The following is a 20,220-nucleotide window of genomic DNA, read 5'->3' as shown; positions in this document are numbered from 1 at the left end:
GATCTCACTGTACCCCATTTCCCAGGACCCAGCTGCTGGGAGAGGATGCTCAAAGTTTCTGATCTCTGTGACTCATCAGGGGCTCCTGGAAGGTTAGGATGGGCACAACCCCTCTTCTGGGGCAGTGGGCACTGCTGTCTCTGGGCCAGGCCTGTGACTCCCTGTGTGCTGTGAGGGAAGGCCCATGAAGAATTCAAACTCTCCTCTCACCACATCTGGCTCTGGAGCCTAGTGCACTTACCTCTAAAGCAGGGATATAACTAGAATCTATTCTGTATCGGCCTTTAGTCTTTGTACATAGTAACCACTCACAGACATGTTAATTTGCCTAGCTATTCTTGTTGGGAGGCAGCTCCGTCCTACCTGGGAGCCTCTTGCTGCGGCAGCTGGCAGCTGTATAGTGTTGGATGAATTCCTTTACCTCTCTGAAGCTTCGTGTTTCCTTTCCATGGAATGAAGAAGCTCCAGATGGAGGGAAGGAATGTAAATATGTGCTTAGCCAGGGGCCGATGCTCAGCAGTCACTCATGAGACGGATGCTGCGGTGGACTTGGTTCTAATGCATTCTGCTGGGAGAACCCGTTTTGGCCTCTGCTCTTCCCTAAGGCTTCCTCAGAATTTGTCTCCCCAGGCTGGGTTTGGAGGTCAGTGGATGGATGTCAGTATTGACAGGGACAGGGCCTCCCAAATTCCCTCCTCTGCATCTCCGCTCTTCCTTGGAGTGACACTGTTTTGGCACTTGGCTAGAGGTAGAAGTCAGCCTAGAATTGTCACCCCTCATCTTTTCCCTCCTAGTGAATATCCCACCCAGACACTTGCTAGAAACCTCTCTACTGTCTTCCTAATGGATCACTGCTCCTGTGTTGTCAGGGACATCTGATTTAAAGTTTTACATCTCATCATTTAACCAGAGTTGATAAGGAAAAAAAAAAAAAAAAAAAAACAAAACAAAAAACAAAAAAAACCCAAAAAACTAGGCTCCAGCAGCCTTGACAGGTTAGGCTCAGCCATCCAAAACCATCATGACAACAGAGAGGAGTAGTGATGAAAGGGGGGAGGGGAAGGAATTGAGTCAGTGTAGCATGCTGAGAAGACCAACAGATAAAATATCCCAGTTACCCCAACTCTGTCTTCAGAACACCAAAATGAGCTTTAAAGTAGAGGAAAAACCTGGGCAGGGGGCAAGAGGTGTACGCATGATTAAGCAGTCCCGGTCAAGACTGTCACAGTTCTTGGTCCCAGGATTTCTTTATCATTGTCGTTATGTGATGGAATCCATCTGGTTTCTGCAAGATCTTTTCTGCTAGACTGTAGTCTCACCATTATGGACGATTGCTGTCATTTGGGGGGTGGCTTGTCTGTTGTGTGAGGACTCTGAGGTGACTCAAAAGGAAAGGTGAAGAACAATCACTTCCCTGTACCTTCATCTAAAGAAGACAGACAGACACAAAATGGAGGTAGCGATGTCAGGTTCTCACCCTGTTTTTAGTTACCTTCTGGGCCCAAGTGAGAAGCCAAGGCTTTTTTTTGGGGGGGGGGGGAGCGCTGAATGGCGAGTTTTAGACACATTAGTGAAATTACTGCTTTTAGAACTGCAAGTAATGATAGATCGTAGGTGGTGGAGGCAAGTGAACAATGAAGATCTCAGGCAGGAAGGAAATCAACTCGCAAGAGCATTCTAGAACTCGGTCATTGAAAACAAGCCAGAGAAGTAGCTAGCATAAAAATGAAAGCTTTCCGTAAACATTTTGGAAGCCATGTTGCAGACTTTTGCCCTGTCCCACACTCAACCTCTTGTGCTCTCTCTCAGTTGCCTGAAGGAGTAGAGAAGAAGAGACTGTGACCCAGATGTTTCCCAAGGCTTCAACTGCCAAGGTCACAGGACAAACATCCTGATGCACCTGAATTGGAAACCTGACTCATACGGTTGGTCTGCTGGGCTGTGGTTAGCTCCTTCATTAGCTGAGCTCAGCCCCGTTCCCATCTTCAGGAATCCAGCATCTTGGTGTGACAACAGGGCAATTGTGAAGGCCCTTAAATAGTGAGAGAGTTGGCCATGGGAAGGTTTTGGTTTCCCCATCTATGCAGCTTAGCCTTTTGCAACTTTAATGTGTCAGCTGTGCATTTATTCCTAGAAGTATTGGGTTGAAAGGGACCTGGGGGACATCCCAGCCGACCTCTCATTTCTTAGAAAAGAGGCGCTTGAGCTTGGGGCAGGTGTAGGATTTGTTCAGGGTCTAGCTAGCTCTGGCATCTGGCAGCCTCGGAATCAGACTCCAGCTCTCACTGGTTAGCTTTTCGGCCTACTCTCTCTGTTTTTCCCATTTTTCTGGGGACAGGAGCTGTGGTTTCCTTTTCCGTGTGGTTCGGGATTTGTAATGGAGTCGGATTTTGGAATATTTGCATATGCATAATGAGATGTCTTGGGTCAGGACCTAAGTCTGTAAAGATATAATTCATTTATGCTTTATTATACACAGGCTGAAGGCATTTTGACAGTATTTCAGTGCACCTGCATTTTGACCCCAGCCCATCATGGGAACACTGGTGTGGAATTTTCCACTGTGGTTTCACACTGCCACTCAGTGCCTTCCAGACTGGAAGATGGCAGCCAAGTTTAGGAGGCTCAGTCTGAAGTGGACGCCTGCTTGTTCTAGCCTTGCTTCTTCTCAGGTTTTCCCAGCTCTGTTAAGATGGCACCACCTCAGACACTGACCACCTCTAGCTAGAGCAGAAGCAGAACGTTAGCTGGGAACTGTCACCCTCTCCATCCCCTTCTGGTGGTCCCAGGGAAGGAAACAAGTGCACAAACCCCACTGCAGCCTTCTGGGAAAGCCGTGCTACTGTCCTAGCACTCTGCTGCCCCTGAGTTTGTAATTTTGTCTGGTTCAAGAATGACTTGGGCTGGTTCCTTCCTCTCGCAGTTATTTTTGCTCCCTGTGGAGTTTGTTTTGGAAAGCCAATTTTTAAAAGTTTTCCTCACTAACAAGAGTTTTGTAAGGTTTTTAGACCAAAAACAACAACAACAAAAGATCATTTCTTAAAGATACATACTTAGCTTATTCATTCATGCCTGGATTTGCCTGCTCTCCCTGGCTTTGTCAAAGGGCCATTCTTTCTCTCTGTTTTGCAAAGCTTTCCTGTTTTCAGGGGAGCTTTCTAATAAAACCCCTGAATGCAGCGGTGTGTCTTGGCAGCCTCCTGGGCTCAAGACTGTGGAGATGTAAATGTCCATTCGTTTGGAGAGCAGGAGTTTGCTCCAGCAGGATTTGTTCACAAAAAGACTTGCAGAAAGGTTCCCTAAAGTGAACAGTGAGGGCAAACAGCTGGCAGTTGGAGTAGGGAGCGCCCATTCCAGACTGGCGTCTCTGGCTCTGCTTTATTCTTGCTGGCCCTAAGGCTATCCCAGATGATTGTATTCTGGCCTGGCAACAGGGTACTTGTGCAGTACTTTCTGTCCAAAGTGCCCTCATCCAGACAGCATGTGGGGTATAGAGTACCTTAGCTGTGTCTGTAAATAATAGGCTGAAAGTTTGCTTCAAATGAGATCTCCTGTCTCCTCACAGACTGCTCAAGTTCACTGTGTTCCGGGAGCCCTGTCGAGGGAATGTTCAGAGAGCCAAGACACACCCCTCCTTCTGTGCCAAGGAGATAGGGAGTCCTGGGAAAGAGCTGAGGATAAGGCTCAAAGTTCTGGATCTTTCCCCACGTGATAGGCAAGCTCATCCTGTTCACGCCATCCATTAAAATCAAAATGTTGTCTGTGATCCTTTCAAACATAGAGAATTTATGGGGCACATTGTGTGCCTGTGTCATTGAGAAAGAAAGAAGGACCCACAGCTACTGAGTGTTGGGAAGAGTGTGGCAGCAATGTCCTAAGGACCAAGCATCCATTTTTGCCTAGGACTGGAAGATTGTCAAGGACACAGGGCTTTTCATCCCCAGTAGAGTTCCAGACAGAGTGGTCCCTTTAGGGACATCAGCCTTCCTGACACCTTAACATGGCCTTGGCATCCAGTGGGCTTCCTGTTAGAGTTTGGCTATTGGGGAAACTATTGTGGTATGACAAGTGTGTATAAATCATTTTTCTCTAAAGGTAACACCTTAATGCCCCTGGATTGATTCATTCTGCTCAATATGTATAAGTAGAAAACCTCTGGAAATGGAATCAGGAGACAACTCCCCACAATCACCAACAAAAAGGAAAAAATTAAAAATTAGTATCTATCTATATACATAGATACTAATTATATATATATATATATATATATATATATATATATATATATATATATAAAATCACTTATCTCTCTAGTCTGCAACTAGACATTTCCTCTATAATGGATAGGCTGCCACCATGTGGCCGTGAGCAGGCATGTGGGAAAGTGGAGGAAAACAGCTCAGAATCTCAACAACCAATCAATAAGGCAATGAGCTCGGTGCTTGTCTCGTGGTATTATCAAGGCCGGGCTTGGTTAATGAATGTGCTCCTCTGTATGTGGCACTCCCACAGCACTTTCGGCACCCTGAGCCCTGAACATTCTGATCACCACAAGTTCACAGACAAGGAAGCAGAGACCGAAGCTAAGTCATTCTTTCACAGCAACCTGGCACAGAGCTAAGGTTCCAAACCTGAGCTGGTTGGCTCTAAAGCCCTTGGCCTCCACTGGGCATACTGGAGGGCAGAAAAAGGAGCAATGGAATGGCTGGGAGGAGCAGGTTCTGGAAGAAGTAAGCCTGCCTGATCTAAAGGATAGACTCCAGAATCCAAGGCATTGGAACCCAGAGCAGAGGAGAAATGGGATCCTTCAAAGAGGTAAAGGGGGAGGAGACAAGTTATGAGGTAGCAAGTGAAAGATGAGTAGGAATCTGAAAACAGCTAGGGACTGGTGGGTTAGTGGCCAACGGACATTGTGCTCAGAGTCCTCACTTTGTAGATTTCGTCTTCTGTTAACAATGAGTACCAGGATGACAACTGACAAAAACTCTTGTGAACCGTTTAGATCCACTTCTGACTCTTTTGTAGAAGCCCCGAGAACTCTGTTCGGATGACACCTCCCCCTCTCCCCCCCACCCCCATTTCTTACATGAGGAGAAAGCCACAGAGAGATGGCCACCATACTAGAAGAGGGACTCACGGTTTGACCCCATGGTTACTGTTGAAGAAAGACAGAACTGCTTTGGTGGGAGGAGCCACACTCACAGTATGTCAGCAAAAGTCCAACAATGAGTCTAGCTGGAACAGCTCAAGGACACAGGGAGGCAAGGGTCTCAGTGTTGGTGATCTGGCTGATATCGGTGTTGAAAGTTTTCTTCTCCGGGCAGGGATAGTGACCTGTAATTCCAAATTCCAGCTTCACAGGTAGAAACCAGAGAATAAGAGGTTCAGGTTTAATACAGAATATATTCAAGGTCGGCATAGACAACTTAGTGAGACCCTTGCTCAAAGGTAAAAAGTGACGTGAGGTCTGGGATATAACTGACAAGTAGAGTACTTGCCTAGTATTCACGAGGCCTTAAACTATCCACCAGATTAGAAAACAGCAAAAACACAGGAAAGGGGTGAACTAGAAAGGCAGCTTGGCGGATAAGAGCATGTGTTGCTTTTATGGAAGACCCAGGTTCACCTCCCAGCACCCACGTGGCGGCTAAGCCACCCATAACTCTAGTTCCAGGGGATCAGATGCCCTCTTCTGACCCTTAGAGAACCAGGAACATGCATACATGGTACACATGTATACATATAAGGGAAACACATACAAATACATGCACACATACATAAAATAGAATAAATATTTGAGAGAGAAACTCTACCTTCCCTTCCACCTGTGTGGGCTGGGAGTCAGCTTTCTATCTCCATGGAGATGAGGGAAACAGAGTTGAGAGGAGCAACCAGAAAACATCCTGGTATTTGCTCACCCTTGTTCCAACAGGAGATTCTTCCTAGACAGCCAGCCTCAGGCAGGTCAGTTCTCTCTCACCCACAGTTTCCTCGCCTGTCACGTGGAGTTTGTTTGTTTGTTTTCTTTTTGTTACATAGTATAATCTTGAACTGTGTGGGGTCTAGCACCATTAGTGGATAAATTGGGAGAGACAAAAGAAAACAATGATGCTTTGAAAAGAATTCCAGTGATGACCTGAACCTAGTGTGTGTCTTTTGAAAAGACTCCTTGTCCGCATCTTGAATGAAAATTGTTAAAGTCACAATTGCTTTGTAAGGACAGGGCATGTTAGTTGAAAGATTTCACCATAGCAGCCCTCTGTCCACGGTTTTGCTCTCTGTGGTTTCAGTAATGCACCCAGCAACAGGGGAAGCAAACAGTAGAGTATTGTATTTTGAGGGGTGGGAGAGAACACATCCACACTAATTTCTTATACACTATCCTGCTAGGTATGTTCTTTTAGTTACTGTTATTGGTCCCCTAAGTTTAGTTTATGAATTAAACTTTATCATAGGTATGTTCATAGAGGATAAGACAGTCTAGATAAGGTTGGGTATAATCCATGGCTTCAGGCATCCATGGGGAGGATGTCTTACTGCAGATCCCTCATGGATAAAGAGGTACTTCTGGGTATGGTTGGATATCTTTTGGGTACAAAGTTCCAGGGAAAACGAAACTCAAATTGACCTTTAAGAGAGAAGATTGACTTATGTGCCTGAAAAGCCTGATGAAATTTTATCAGGTGGTAAGGCATGATTAAATTAGGACATCAAATACTCACTCCTCTTTTAAACACAGGCACTTCTTGTACTGGCAAGATGGCCGTCATAGCCCAGCAGCCCCACACCCCAAGAATGTCTTTATTTCTTCATCCTATAGACACAGCTCCTTTCAGGATCTACAGTGATCACATGACAGAATAAGAAGCTCTGATTGGCCATGCTCAAGCTACGGGCTCCTCTCACATATGCATAGGAACTGAAATTGGGTAGCCGGGTTCTGTAAACAAAAATGGTGGCATAGCCAGAGAAGTCAGAGGAAAAAACAAACAAACAAACAGTGGGAAAGCAGTCAGTTACTGCCACCACAATCTCCTGATTGTATCTATAACCATCAGGGCTTAGCTTTCAATTGCCAGAAACAGTGTCCCTACCTCAGGCTTTCCACTCTGAGGATTTGCTGGTGACAGTTTGGGGATGGTGAAAATCTGGTCTCCTTGTACTTCCTAAGACCTTAAGAAGTGGGGAAGATGGGGAGCCAGGATGGTAGCTTCCTGGCTCAGCTCAGGGGACAGCCATGGAAGGAATTGGGTCCTCACTCTGGGATAGGTTGTTCACAAAGTTTAAGGCAGCTTTAACTCCAGCTCCACTCTGCAGCCAAGCACTGTATTCCCAGCAAGTGCAGAAGCAAGTAGCAACAGAAGCCGTATTAAGGTGTCTGACAGGGAAGTCAGGTGACATCATTCTCTGAAACCAAACCACTTGGCTCTTTCAGATGACCCCTTTTCTACTTTCTTGTTGCTTTCCTCTTTATCCTCTCCTGTGTCTGATGTTTCTAGAACATTTCTGGGATTTAATTATTGTAATCACAACTCAACTGTACAGAATCGGGAGCGTCTTAGTGAGGACCTTGTAATTCAGAATAGGAATAGACAGTTGTGCTGGGCAGTTTTATGTCAACTTGACACAGCTAAAGACGCCTGAGAGGAGAGAACCTCAATTGAGAAAATGCCTCCATAAGATCAGGCTGTAAGGAAAGCTAGTGGGGCATTTTCTTAATCAGCAATTAATGGAAGAGGGTCCAGCCCAATGTGGGTGGTGTCATCCTTAGAATAGTAGTCCTGGGTTGTGCAAGCCATGGGAAGCAAGCCAGTAAGCAGAACTCCTCCCTGGCCTCGCATCAGCCCCTGCCTCCAGGTTCCTGCCCTGTTTGAGTTCCTGTCCTGACTTCCTTTCATGATGAATAGTGATGTGGCAGTGTGAGCCAAATAAGCCCTTTTCTCTCCAATTTGCTTTGTAGCAGTAGTAACCCTGACTAAGACAACAACAGAGGGATAATGAACCCAAAGTTTGTTAAGTCCACTTGAATTTGGGGTTTTGTTTTATTATGTGTAAATTCCTCCCCTCCTCTCTTGAAAACATAGATGTTTTTCAGAGTTACCCTGATGTTCTCCAGACAAGTGGTGATTAGGCCCCACAGCGCATCTGACCACGCTATCTCACTGGGGTTCCACAGGCTTTCTCCTGTGCTGTGCCCTACCCAGCCCGGTCGACTGCCCCAACCACCATGGTGGTCCAAGGCGATAAAGGTTAAATGACAAAGTCGACCAGGAGAGGGAAAGTATTGTCAGGAAGCATGCCAGGTGACTTAATTGAATTTGAGCAGTTCCGAGGGGGTGGCTGGTTCTCATTTAGGAAACGCAGACTGAATAGCTAGTTCTCTTGTTAAGGAGAGACATGCAATTTGAGGAGCTCTGCATGAGGCGCTGGCAAGCCAGTCGGCCTCACGCCACACTCACACTCCCAGCTCACATGGACTGGCTCTGTGCATTCACTTAAAAGTCCCATAGACTTCCTTTAAACTTCTATGGTTATTGTTTTTAATTTTATCAGATTCTGTTTCAAAGTTAAGTAATATTCTACTTTATTTAAAAGTGTGTTTTATGATGCCTTTCCTTACTGTACTATTATTTTTCCTGTCAACTTTTCTCCATTTCTTAATCTTTTCAAAAGATTTTTTTTTCCTTCATTTCTTTCTTGGTCTTCTTTTAAAACAATTTCTCTCTCTTTCTTTCTCTCCCTCTTTCCCTTTCTTTCTCCTTCTCCCTTTTCCTGTCTTCCTCTTCCTCTCCCTCTCCCCCTCTCCCTCTTTCTCTTCCTGTCTCCTCTTTCTCCTTCTCCCTCTCCCTCCCCCCCGTGTGTGTGTGTGTGTGTGTGTGTGTGTGTGTGTGTGTGCGTATCAGCATACATGCATGTAAGTACCCAAGGAAGATAGAAGAAAGCATTGAGTCGTAATTATAGAGAGTTATGAGCAACCCAGTGAAGATGCTGGGACCTGAATTCCAGTGCTCTCGAAGGGCAGCATGTGCCAGTAACTGTTGAGCCATATCTCAGGCCCTAATGTAGTTTCAATTCAATTCTTATTTAGGGAATTTGGTTCTTTTGAGAAAGGAAAAATTGTCATGTTTTTTTCCCCTCACATCATGCACTTCAAAACACTTCTTGAAAATAGTTTATACCTCCTTAAGCAAATAATTATAGCAGCAGGCCTTTTCTACGTTTCCAGCATGTAAATGCTTTATAATTTATTTTTTCCTCTGGTCCCAGGACTTTGGTTCTGTTTTGCAGATAGAGAAGCAGGGTTGATAAAAATGTGGGCTGCAAGGGCTTGCACACATGTAAAAGGTGATAGAGCAAAGAATGGGTCACTGGTATTTGTCCTTTTCCACCACACTGGGCCGCCTACCCTAAAGGATCTTAGTATCAGGGAATCCAAACATCAGAGTCCCATGACGGACTCAAGGCATTTCTGATGAAGGAGATATTTTCTCATTCGCAAGGAAGGGATTGCAGGGATTAGGTGAAGAAAACTGTGGCACTAGCCGACTCTTGATTTATGGGAAAAGATAAATTGGCACCAGACAGGGTAATCCCTGGCTTTAGGTAATCTGGGGGAGGTCTTTGTGATCTTTGCAAGCCAGAGCATTTATTGGACAGATAGTGTTTTGATGGCGCTCTCTGGAGACAGTGGGTATCAGAGAGTTCAAATGGACCTTTTGAATTTCAGATGCATCTCCAATAGGAATAGCAAGGTGGCTGGAGACTGGAACATCCATTCACCTAAGTCTGCAGGTCAGCAGTTGGGCTGCTTCTAGCCTTTCAGGTTGTTGACTGTTCCACAGCTTATGTAACAAGACTGAGAAGGAACAATACCTTTTCTCAAAAGAAATGAGTGTTAGGGGCAATTACATGTCCACCCCATTATTATACAAAGTTTCTTAGAGCAGAGATTATTTGAAATAAAATCTGAATGTTGATGGGTACGGTTTTACAGGCCAAGAAGCTATGTACATTACAAACCACGAAGGTACACTGAGGATAATTGCCGTGTTTGACGTGATGAATACAGTTAAATATTAAACATTAGAGTTGGGAGTCCCTTGGCACAAAATAATGAGATTAATGCCCTGTGTCCTTCCAGTCCATTGACCTCCTGTCTGGTTAGTCCAGAAAGATGCTCAGCAGGCACAGATGATCCTCTGAAGGGCCACTCAGCCTCAGTCCAAGACAAAGCTAAACCCTGTTAGGATTAAGCTCAGAGCCACAGGCCTAGACATTCTGATACTTCACAAATCAGAGTAGAGAGGAGGCTGTTTCCTCTTCCTCTTCTTCCTCGTCTGCCTCTTCTTCCTCCTCCTCCTCTCCTCTTCCTCCTCCTTCTCCTCTTCCTCCTCCTCCTCCTCCTCCTTCTCCTCCTCCTCCTCCTCTTCCTCCTTCTCCTCCTCCTCCTCCTCCTCCTCCTCCTCCTCCTCCTCCTCCTCCTCCTCCTCCTCCTCCTCCTCCTCCTCCTCCTCCTCTTCTTCTTCTTCTTCTTCTTCTTCTTCTTCTTCTTCTTTGTCTTCTAAATGTATTTGTTTGTTTGTTTTTAAGATAGGGTTTCTCTGTGCAGCCCTGGCTGTCCTGGAACTCACTCTGTAGGCAAAGCTGACCTTAAACTCACAGGGTTCATCCCCAATGCCTCTTCATCCCCAGTGCTGGCATTAAAGACCTGTGCCACTACTGCCTGCCCTAACTGTATTTTTTAACATACATAAAATGGCATATATTTGTAAGTGTTCAATACATGGCCATTGTATTACATGTGTAGATGGTGGGATGGTCACATCAAGGTTAAACATACCCTTGGTCATTGGTTTTCTTATGGTGAAAACACTGAAACTCCTCTCTGCTATTTTAAGACATATATACGGTGCATTGCTGTTATCATAGCTTCTTAAAATGCCCCACCAACAGATGATAGACAATCTGTAGACATTTATAAAATACAATAAGGTAGCTTTGAAAAATGAAATGAAGTCATATACAATAGAGACAAATTTTTAATTAGATTCAACAGGCATAAAATTGTATTTCAAAAGCATCAGCGTGCACATAATTAGACAAAAGGAAAAGAATTACAGAACCATGCATGTGGGTCATGGGAAGGGTATGTCTAGGTGATTAATATTATGTTAGGGATGTGGTGGTATCAAATTATGATAGAAATTTCTAGATCACTTACTCTCAACTTGTATGTTTATGTCCTCATGGGACCAGTAACCCACATTTCATGGAGTGGTGGTGACTGACACTGAGGAGCTAAGGGGCCTCAGTCTTTGCTCCAGTCTTAAGGACCCTTAAGTATCCAAGGTCCTAGGAGCTTGAGAAGCAGATGTCTTTGATACAATAAGCCAGAGCCCTAAGAGTAATATGCCTGACTTTGATTCAAACCATTTATCAGAGGAATATGAGAACAGATGATGTATTTCAGAATTCAGGCATGGAGTTATTGATTGAGTGGGAAATTAAGACTTATGGTTATTATAGTAAAGGGCAGGAGGGGAGTGGGCCACAGTGCCTGAGGTCCTGGATAACCTGTTCAACTTGATCTACAATAATTGAAGGCAGGGAGTGCCGGTGAGATCAGCGCCTGCTGATTACATCTGCTCTCAGTGCCTCTGGCTGAGTGTTTTTATTTTATTTTATTTTATTTTGATGGGTGTGAGAACAGCTCTGTGCGTAGAACACCCGATGTCTGCCTTGGCACTCCTATGTATGGGAAAGGATCATGCTGCCTCCCTCCCTTGAGGCCCCTGACCTCAGCACAATCCTGAAACTCTTTCGCCTCCTCCTCTGGTTTCAGACCCTATCCCTGCCTGCGTTGGCCCTTCCTATTTACCAAAATCTAGCCTAGTATAGTCAGATCTTTGCTGGATACACCCCACCGTGTGCTTACGGGCGAATAAGACACACTTTGCAGTTTAGATTATGTGTATGCTGATAAACATCTACAGCTTAATTCATGCCCAATATCAGTGTCTCTTTCATAATAACAAAGATTACATAGTCAGACAGCCTCTAAACAGTGCCCTTGCTGAACGTTACTTTCACTTAACAAATGATGACTTTGTACCAAAATATAAAGAAGCAATGAAGAAATCCTTCTAAGTCAGTAAAAAATAAATAAATCAGTGTCTCTCGGCTTTTTGTTTGTTTGTTTATTTTTATTTATTCATTTTTCTATTTCTATTTATTTATTTTGAGATGCAGTTTCACCGTAGTGAGCCCAGGATTCTAAAACATCTGGTTTTCCTGCCTCCACCTTCCAAATGCTGGATTACAGGGATGTTCTGCTACCCTCAGTTAAAACCATTACTTTGCATGAACTTTTAGTTTTACACTTATTTCTTTTGTAACATTACAAACATTTCCCTATGCCAATGAATATTCTTGTCCTGTTTCAGTGTTTTTAATGACTACATAATCCCCTGCATAGATATAATGCCTTATCTCACCAATAACATTTGTTTTCTCTGGAATTTCTGCCCCTTTTTCTCTGAAATTTCAGTAGTGTTACAGTGCATCTTTACAAACATAACTCTGTCTCCATGGCCTTGTAGAAGTGGGCCAAAGGCTATAGAGCATTCTGGGATTTTCTTGATACCTTCCTGCATTGCATAAGTTGAAAAAGTTCTATGTGTGCTAGCAAGAACTTGGGCTGTGGGGAAAGTCCTTGGTATTAATCCTTACTCTTTGGCCAATGACTTCCATTCCCTAAGCCTCATTTTTGTTATCATCCAGGGATGAAAGGAAAAGCTTTTGTTTCACAGGACAGTTGGGGGCCCTTTGATGAAGTCATGCCTTCTCAGCCCTCAGCTCTTACCTGGTCTTGAGAGCAGCCTTCGCCTCAGATGTGTTGGAACAAGCAGGAAAGTTTAACTCACTTCATAGTCTGCCATCACCATCCACTTGCGCAATTCCCGAGCCTGGGTGCTGCTCCGTAGTGCATTTTGGGTGAGGAGGAAAGAGTGTGGGAGCTGGAATTTGAAAGGCATAACTGGTCTAGTTCTCCCTCAGTGTACCAGAATAAAACCTCCCTGAACAAATGGTTCCAAAATAAAAAGCACTTGGGTTGGAATCTTCTCAGGGTGGGGCCCATTCCCCACAGCGTGGAGCCTCATAGTTCTGTTCATGTACATGCTGACATTAGACAGTTCTGAAATCCCAGGAGCTTGGGGAGACCTTTGGATCCCCATTCTGTCTCTCTCAGGGCCCTTGAAACTAGAGAGAGAAAATACTCTTGCTGACCCCCAAGCAGAGCTGTAGACATGTCCTTTCCTCTGACCTGGTTGAAACCTACAAAGGTGAACATTGAGAAAGCCTGCGGCGGGAGGGTGCATGGTACATGGTGAGCTTTGTGCTGAGCCCGAGTCCCTAAGCCGGTCCTTGCTTTCACAGCAGCAGGCACATTCGTATGTTTGGATTTTCCAGGAGGGATAAATCACACAAACAGAGGGCCTCTGGATTCCTTGGGGGAGCCCAGCCCCCTCAAATTGAACACATGCCCCATTCTGCAGGCTGTGCAGAGCCCGCTGCACACACTGCTCTCCCCTGAAGTGCTTTCTCTGCAAAACTCATTCTTGGAGAGAACTTTCTTTGTGCCACAGTTCAGCCTTTTAGACTAAACAGACAAAGAGAAAATAGTGAGGTAAAGGGCAACAAGAGTTCCTTCTGTGCAGCAGAGGAGGGAAGGAATCGCTCGGGCTTCCTGGCTTCTACTGCTGTGACTAGTGTTCCGTGTTGACAGTGGTACCCAAGCCAGGAAAGATGCTGGGAAATAGATCTTGTTGTTCATTGCGTCCTGATCCCCTTTGTTTTTTTTTCTAAGCTTGGATGGTGCTGTGAGCTTGTCTGGCCTCCAAATGCACATCTTGGCCTCTTTGGGCCCCAAGCAGGCCTGTGGTATTTGGCCTGCATAGCAGCCTTCGTTTAAAATCAAAGCATTGAAGGTTGATCTGGTTTGAACACAAATCCAGAGCTTGGGGTTCTTTGGCATGTGAGCCCCTTGGGGCTGAGTGAAAAAGAGGAAAGTCCTGTTTCCCCCCCCTGACCATGAGCCTAAAGTGATGTTGAAGAATTGTGTCCTCTTTGATGCCTGGCTAGTTTCCCCATCCTCCGATGCCGTCCATCCGGCAGTGGAGTTGATCTGTGGTGTGCACATCCTGTTTTTATTACAAAGTGCGTTTTGCTTGCAGGCCCTTTTGCTCCAGCTACCCCTTAGCCCCCCATTCCTGTTAGCTGAGAACCCCCCCCAATCCCATTAACATGCTGATAGAGCCTGAAGTAGATGGCAGCACTCGCCCACCTCACCCCCCTTCCAAGGTTAAGCTTCTAACCCAGGGAGAGAATCTTGGACCAGCAATTTCGGGAGACAGTTAAAAGATTAGATAGTAAATTTACTTAACAGAGACTAATCGCCTGGGACTGGGTTTCATATCCTGTTTTGAAATAATGTATTTTCTTTTGTGCTCTGGTCTGAATCTGTCATCCCTCTTCTAATAATGAGAGGCAGCGGATTTTTAATCTTTGACCCTCTTCCATATAATCTAATCACAGCGGTTTTCTGATTCTCTTCTCCTTATTTGGCAAAGTTCTGGAAAGGGAGAGAATCATATCTCGGGCACAGCTGAGCCGTGTTCCACTTCTCACCAAGGGTCTGGGTTGGCAGGTAAAATCAGATTCTGCCTGCTAGTAGCCCTTACAACCAGAGCCTGTTCAAGGGGAGGAAAAAGAAAAGTCCAAAATGCTGATGTCTGAATTGGGTGATTGAAGGGGAGCAACTAGGAGGCGGCGCCCATGCCAAGATAGTGTGTGAGCTGAGTCACACCTGGAAACAGTCTGAGGCGAGGCACTTGCTGATGAAGCTAGGAATGAGGCCCCTGTCATCCTCCAGTTATCCACACAAGGAAACTTGTGCCTTCTCTTCCCTGACAAGCTGGGAGGTCTTTGGGAGTCTCGCCTTTCCTCCTAGGGTTTGGCTCACAGACGGCGTTTGACCCCAGGCAGTACATGCTGAGGTCCTCCTTTATGTGTGGAGTCTCTACAGACTGTCTGGCTTTGGGAGTTGCCCGGACAGGAATCTTGGAGGAAGCTGGGAGGTTAGGTTCAGTTCCAACTGAAAACGGAATGGAAGCAAGTAAACGCGGGGTTGCTCTCACCTTCTCAGCCCCAACCCACTCTCTCCGTTTAGGAGATTGTGATTATCGAAGGGGTAGGCCAGAGGCAGCACCTCCCTCTTTGCCTCAACAACAGAATAAAGCCATGACCTTTAAGTACTCGGACAGAGATGTCCAGCTGAAAGTAACAAAACATACCTCAAATCTAATTCATTAAATAAAGGGCTTTATTGAAAACATATGGGGCAGGGCTTCTAGAATGAGAGAAAGGGAAGGTGGAGAAGAAAGGCTTGTAGTCCCAAGGAGCCCAGCCAACTTCTGAGAGTGACAGTGGCTTAGCAGTCACACCCAGACACCAGTGCTTCTGAATGGGGGTTCCTCTGCTAGTCTTTCCTTCCTTTTGCCTTTGACTCACATGTTATAGAGGGAGACTCATGGGTTGGCGTGGCCTGTGTGCTTGGTCAGGACAAGATAATGCGTCTTGATTAAGGTTCTGCCAGACTGCATCCAGGGAATGGCAAATCATCAGAAGACACTACGAGAAACTGTGTTGCCTGAAGATCACAGAGGCAATGACAGGTAGCCAGAAGCCCGCTGTCCCCGAACCTACATCTCTCCAGAGTCTGGCTTTGCTGGGAGAGTCTTGTTGTGGCAGCAAGCAGAGCATTCCAAAGGAGGTTGTAGCAGTAAATCAGCAAGGTTTCCTTCCCTTCCTAACGGGCAGCGTCCACACCTCTCCTCCGGGTACCACAGTAGCAAGTGTCTCCTGGAAGCTGAGTGTGCAGGTGGAGGTTAGTTCATTGCTCTTGGCTTTTTTGGCTTCCCCTTCTCACTAGCCTCCATTAACTTCTCTCCAGGGCACCTTTGCTTCCCACTCAGGGCTCACCCTCTCCCCTATGTTCACAGCTGAGATAAAGAACTCATAGGTAAAATAAATATCCAGCCCCCATCCCTAGCTCTGTGTAATTACGTCCGTGGGTGTGTTGCCGTCGCCCTTCTGGGAAATGTGAGAAGGGAAATGGGTCCTTTTAGCCAGTGAATGGTGCTTTGTTATTTTGATGCATGAATGCAGAAGGACTAGGAGACAAAATAAAGTTAATAATACATCTCAGTGTAGATAATTCATCACGTAAATCAATAGGAACCGCAGGTCACTGAACTGGAACTAGTGTTACTATGATCCAAACATGGAATTAATAATTGAAACTACACTGATCCGTCTTCCTGGAATGGGAAGACAGACAACCCCAGGGATAGATACATTCAGCACAGGAGGAACAAGGCGATAGAGATAGACAGATGATTCATTTAATGCCTACAGCTGTCACATACAGTAAATATGAAAATCTGCTTTCTCTCTGGAATCCACCTCATTTGGGAGCAAGGTTAGCTGAATTATATCCTCAACTCTGTGTTTATTTTTTCATCTATTGCTGGAATTTCACATGATTGCTTGGCGTGGAATGCCTTATTCTCCGAGGTTAGGAGGACTCTCCAGCACTGATAGGGAGTGGTATGCAAGACACGTGTGCCCTGTTACCTCCCCCACACCCACCTGATGTCTACAGGGACTCTAGCCTTAGTAAGCTGGTACTGTAACCATATTGAAGACGTCATATCAGTGAGCTGGCATTTACAAAAGAGCAAGATAGAAATCCTAAAGGTATTCTGGGTATTCTGGAAGGAATGCCTATAAGATATTCTGGGTTCCCTGCTACACAACTTAGGGCAAGTTCTGTGTTCTCTGAGTTCCAGGCTACCTCCCAGAAAGAAAGATAATGTGGGTCTTAGACTCAGAGGAGTGCCTAAGGCCTGGATGACATAATAAATGGAAAGTGTTTAGGTGACAGTGGGTACCTGGCGTCCAGAAGTGTCTGACCTTATGCCCAGAAGAGGTCATGGAGGCAGCAGGCCAGGGTGAAGGTAGGAGTTGGTGGTGTCTTAAGAGGCATTCCTTGCAGCTGAACAGAACAGTGTTAGGTGTTTTGGGTTGTGAAGGACAGAGTCAGTGGTTAAACTTGATTTCTATCCCTTTTCCTTCTGTATGCGGAAGTCTGAATAAGTGTGAAATGAATAAGACCATGAGCAGGGTGACCACAGACAGATGTGGACAGATGGAGGGTGTAGGGAGTCTAGAAGTGGGATTAGTCAGCGTGTCCTGCTTGATAAAAAGGGAGAGAGTGAGGAACCATCTTCTAGAGGAGTTCTGGGAGGGGGTGAGCAAAGGAGAAAAACCCAAGCATGAAGCAAGCTGGAGCCTTTTTTTTTTTTTCTTTTTTTGAGAAGTAGCTGGAGGTTTAAGAACAGAGATGCTTAGAATTCATTTTGAAGCCTCCCTTCTTTCTTTAAAGATTTATGGGCTGGAGAGATGGCTCAGAGGTTAAGAACACTGACTGTTCTTCCAAAGATCCTGAGTTCAATCCCCAGCAACCAGATGGTGTATCCCAACCATATACAGTGAGATATGGTCCTTCTTCTGGTGTGCAGGCAGAACATTCTATAAATAATAAATAAATCTTTAAAAAAAGATATGCATTCTCATGCACATAACTACATGGAGACTCAAAAAACAGAGTTAAAAAAAAGATTTATGTTGTTTTTCCTATGTGTATGTTGAGCCTGGGGTATGTACATGTTAGTGCAGGTGCCCTTCAAGACCAGGGGCATCAGATTTCCCTGTAACTGGAATTATAGGAGGTTCTGAGATGCCCCGTGTGGGGGCTGGGAGTTGGGCTTGGGTCTTCTGCAAGAGTATATACTCTCTTGAACGCTGAACATATTATCTCTTCATAACCTTCCTAGTGGTGTCTGTGCATGTGTGTCTTTCTAGGAAGGGAGTGTGTGTGTGTGTCCTTACTGAGTCTGTGTGTGTCTGTAACTGAGAGTGTGTCTGCATAGATAATATGCAGATGTGTGTGTGTTTGTGTGTGTTATGTTTATGAGCATGCAGACTCCTGTGTGTTAGTGTATGTGTCTGTGTTTGCATGTATGTGGGTATCGTTGTGTGTTTGTGTGCAGGCAGGTATGTGTGTAGATCTATGATTATAGGTATGTGGGTGGATTTTCTTTCTTCGTGTGTATATCCTGTGTGTCCTCATGTCCTGGAGTAGGGTCATAATCAAAGGAAATGGGCTAGGTTTGCTGGCTTGAGAGACATGGCCTGTGAGAGTGGCACTAGGAAGCCTGAAGGACGCAGAACTTTTTTCTTCTTTTTGGTTTTTTGAGACAGGGTCTCTCTGTAGCCTTGGCTGTGCTGGATCTCCCTTCATAGACTATGCTGGCCTTGAACTCACAGAGATCCACCTGCCTGTGCAGGTGCTGGGATTAAAGCCCTTCGCCACCGCCACCTGGTGACACAGAACTTCTGTGCCATTTAGAAAAGTTTTCCATACACCTCACTTTGCTGGGCAACAACCTTCACCTGAAGAGGCTGGGTAGACTTCGGGTAGCCATCATCAGCCGGTCACAGGAGGCATTTGTCCAGAAGTATGTATCTGTGTATACCTGTGTTTCTGCTCAGGAGAAGGATTATTTGACCCTTGGCTTTTCCTCCTAGCTGTAGCATCTCTCTGGGGCACTCGGTCATCCCGTCAAAGAAAATGGAGGGTGACCCAAAGGAAGGCAACACTGAGTGGGTTTCTAGAGAGTAGACATTTAGGTCCTTCCACATCCCCAGATGAGGGTGAGGATGCAGAAGCCAAGGACCACCTCTTCCAGGATTTCCTGAACTCTCCCCGCCCAAGCAGCTGGGTTCAGATGCATGAGAGTTAGAGTATTGTGGAAGACATACGGGTTATCTGAGTCCTTATCATATTGTGTAGAATTCCCAAGGCAGGTAACAACCATACCCAAGGCCAGGGATAGCTGCCTCTCCTCTTTGTAAAGATGATTCCAAAGTCCAGCAGGCAGTTCTGAGAAGAACTGTTCTGTGGGGGATGCTTTGCACCAGTACTGATGTAGACATCTGAACATTAAAGATAACCTTGAAAATCCTCTATATCTCTGGAACACTGTCCCTTCAAGACTTTAAACTAAGAAGCAACTTCTCAGCTCTGTCATCTGGGGAAATGTGACCTTCTGAAATGGTAGAGGTGAAAGTAGAGTTTGAACTGGAGAGGTAAGGGGCCTGCAGAGGATGTTTCTGTCATTGCTGAGCTGAGCAATACAGCTGTGCTTCGTAAGCCAGACACCCTTGTAGATATGACCCCAGTAAATGAGGAGAATACTAGGCAGTGAGCCAAGCTCTGCTACAATGTCATGTGACCTTTAATTAGACACTTCATCTCTCTGGATAGTAATTTTCTAAACTTGAGGACAAAGTGAAAATAGATAAGAAGACCAGGAAGGATTTTTCATTATAATTTATTTATTTTAGTGCTTAGGGAATCAAACTCAGGGACTCACATGTACTAAGCACATATTCTACCACAGAGGAGTGTTCCCAGACCCTCTACTTTTTTTTTTAATAAAAAAAAAGTTAGAATTGAAATTATCCCAAACAAGAGAAGAGTGAGATCCTCTTATGACTGTGGTTATATAGTTATTGTGCTTGTCGTTCATGAAGGTGCCGTGAGCTAGGATTCCAGCTTCCCCACCTTGAGATTATGGAATTGTTTTACCAAGGGTGAGAATTTGCATACAAAGAATGAATGTGTTCCATTTTAGCATGGAAATCAGCTAATATTTGTGATGTCCTCCTTACCCACCGAGACAAGTGCTTGCTTCCTGTGTCTAGCATTCTGTGTGCTAGTGATAAAGGAAGTAGATAGAGGCACCGTGCTGTTGGCCATTGGTTCCCCAGGTAGGGAACTATGGGGGACTTATAATTATTCTCAGAATGTAGAGGGTTCTCCTATTTAGAACTTTGTTCATTTAATCTCATAAGGCATTTATCTCTTAAGTGTGTAATACACAAATTGTGAGAGTGTTGGGATGAATTGGTGGTGTTTTTATACTTTGGGGGCCCCTGGTGCCTTTTCAAGGTCAGAGAGAAAGAGCAAGAAGAAAATCCTAGCTGTCAAAATTCCCATTCTCTGGGGCCCCTTCTTAAAGGAGACAGGTCTAG

The 20,220-nt window shown here is 45.2% G+C and overlaps 1 protein-coding gene across 2 annotated transcripts in view; it reads left to right on the top strand.

Annotated features, from left to right (window-relative positions):
* Slit3 (slit guidance ligand 3) overlaps positions 1-20,220 on the top strand; it is a 594,183-nt gene that overhangs the window by 282,671 nt on the left and 291,292 nt on the right. Inside the window, exon 1 of one of the 2 annotated variants that reach the window (XM_060363864.1) lies at positions 4,648-4,815. The exons of the other annotated variant lie outside the window; for it this stretch is intronic. The gene's annotated coding sequence lies outside the window, so the exon portion shown is untranslated. Of the gene's footprint in view, positions 1-4,647; positions 4,816-20,220 lie in introns of those variants that run through there. 2 annotated transcript variants of the gene reach the window in all.

Source organism: Meriones unguiculatus, chromosome 11 (assembly GCF_030254825.1).
Source record: "Meriones unguiculatus strain TT.TT164.6M chromosome 11, Bangor_MerUng_6.1, whole genome shotgun sequence".
Taxonomy (NCBI): Eukaryota; Metazoa; Chordata; class Mammalia; order Rodentia; family Muridae; genus Meriones; species Meriones unguiculatus.
The sequence above is the reverse complement of the archived record's forward strand: the minus strand, read 5'-3'. Positions and strand labels throughout refer to the sequence as shown.